At 47.0% G+C, this 2500-nt stretch overlaps 1 protein-coding gene across 1 annotated transcript in view; it reads left to right on the forward strand.

The window, feature by feature from the left end:
• The first annotated feature begins 1869 nt into the window (after positions 1-1869).
• LOC138982910 (pancreas transcription factor 1 subunit alpha-like) overlaps positions 1870-2500 on the forward strand; it is a 4850-nt gene continuing 4219 nt past the window's right edge. The window contains exon 1 of the mRNA XM_070356304.1: positions 1870-2500. This exon is cut by the window's right edge and continues 1018 nt beyond it. The gene's annotated coding sequence lies outside the window, so the exon portion shown is untranslated.

A 2500-nucleotide genomic window follows, 5' to 3' on the forward strand; every position in this document is an offset into this window, starting at 1 on the left:
GGGAGGAGAGAGAAAGCTGTCTACTGACTTTGGTAGTGAAGTAATGTTTCAGATTCTCAACAGACTGGATGCTCAAGTGCCTCTCAAGCTCATTTGTGAGTTTTTGAGAAGAATAAAGAGGTTTAAAATAAAAGAGTGTGAGGGTAGGGGTGGGGTGGGGGGGGGGGGGAGAGATGTATACAGGGGAACCCCCAATTCAAGACCTCCAAAAATCTCTTAAAACGGGGGGAAATTTACAGAGGTTATGAAGAAAAATTCTGATAAAACTAGGTCTTAAAAGGGAGGGAGTCTTGATAGGGGGATTCCACTGATTTGAATCCAAGCAGACTATGCAAATCAAAAACTAGAAGGCATGGGCTACCTTTTACAGAAAATAAAATTTTAAAAACCCAGCGGAAACAATGAATAAATGGCTTTGTTGCAGTAGCCTATATAGTCACAGGTATGTTCTTGAGAGAAAAAAAATAAACGGTCAAAGATGCACCCATCAACCAATCAAATTAAGCGAATTGGTAGCGATAAGGAATATCATCTCTGAAAACACCAGAAGAAAAGGCCTTGTCGCTTTTATAAAACTCAGTCGTCGAAGCGTCTATCCTCAAAAGAGGGGGGGGGGGGGGGGTGGGGGTGTCCAAACTTCACGACATAAAGATGTATCCGGTAGTTTTACCAAATCCAAGGGAATAAGTACCAAGAATAGTAATAATAGATGAAAATGAAAGTGAAAATAAAAACACACATCATCCAGAACAAACAGCCTTGTCTTTCGAAAATCGTCTGTCCTGAACCAGAGAGAGAGAGAGAGAGAGACAGAGAGACTTTCTTTTCTTTATTTGGTGTTTAACGTCGTTTTCAACCACGAAGGTTATATCGCGACGGGGAAAGGGGGGAGATGGGATAGAGCCACTTGTCAATTGTTTCTTGTTCACAAAAGCACTAATCAACAATTTGCTCCAGGGGCTTGCAACGTAGTACAATATATTACCTAACTGGGAGAATGCAAGTTTCCAGTACAAAGGACTTAACATTTCTTACATACTGCTTGACTAAAATCTTTACAAACATTGACTATATTATATACAAGAAACACTTAACAAGGGTAAAAGGAGAAACAGAATCCGTTAGTCGCCTCTTACGACATGCTGGGGAGCATCGGGTAAATTCTTCCCCCTAACCCGCGGGGGGTAGACAGAGAGACAGACACACAGAGAGAAAGAGACAGACAGACAGACAAACAGACAGTCAGTCAGACACAGACATAGACAAAGACACAGGCACGGACACTGACATTGAGTTTGAAAGTCAGACAGACATACGGATCAAGATAAACCGTGAGAATAGAAAGGTGTATCCGAGAGCCAAACCAAACCAAGCGAGTCAGTACCAGGCAAAAATAACAGCACTCCACAGGCAAAATAAATAGCCTCGTTGCTGGTATGAAAAGTCAGTTGTTCGTCGAAGCGTGTGAGGCGCTCGTGCCGACGATGATTGACACACGATGCTCGTGACAAGCCACGCCCCTCAGCGCGTGGATGGCCTCACCCTGCCCTCTGACGTCTGACGTCGGCGCGCGCGCGGCCCGTGGCCAATGAGAGGGTGCGTGGTTGCTGCCGTTTCAAGTTCAATATGCTTTCTGATCCGTCGGTGGGGATTATTGCTTTGCTTGGGCCACGAGGGTTTAGACAGGTAGGGCGGGATATGGGTGGGGTTAGGGGTGGTGGGTACAGAGAGAGAGAAGCGAGGGAAGGGTGGGCGGAGGATCGAGACTGGAAAGAAGAGAGGGGTAGCAGGGGAGGGGAGGAGAGAGAAGAGGGGTGGGGATCGTGGCAGGGACTGGCACGATGGGGGTTGACAGGTATAAAACGAAAATGGTCAGGTCGAATGTCTCACCTGGTTTCCCCTAGCCTGTGGTAGACATCACAGCGCACACACACACTCTCACAGTTTGTCGCCTTCCAGACTTGTGCCAGCTTTTCCCCATCAACAAGTGTCCAAGACAGAGCGAGCAACAAGTTCCAGACTCCGCGTCTCACCCTTCCTCCTGAAGACTGTCGCAGTGTGTGCTTATCAGCGTGCAGTCACACCTGTGTTCAGGTAACGGTTGTTACCTGGGTGACAGCAGGTGAGAGTGCCACAGCCCGTGCTGTGTAGACTGTAGTAGGTCTAACTGGCAGACTTGTAGCAGGACTGGCCGGCAAACAGGCAAGCTGTTGTTTTTGTTGTTTGCTGCTTGCGGTCACAGGTTGCTTGCCGGTAAAACGCCGACATCACTTGTCATCTAAACGCACCTCATCCTGATCTACATTCTACAGTCTTGAGTTGTTGGTAAGCAGCTGTATTGCACCAGCTTGTGGACACCGGAATAGACTGACGAGCAACTTTGCCACTTGTTGCACGTACTATACGTCATATCCTGAAGAACTTTACTGTCTGACGCTGAAGCTACGACTAATAACTTATAAGCACCCAGGAAAACGTTCGATTCTACAGGACATCTTGA

Source organism: Littorina saxatilis, linkage group LG12 (genome assembly GCF_037325665.1).
Source record: "Littorina saxatilis isolate snail1 linkage group LG12, US_GU_Lsax_2.0, whole genome shotgun sequence".
NCBI lineage: Eukaryota > Metazoa > Mollusca > Gastropoda > Littorinimorpha > Littorinidae > Littorina > Littorina saxatilis.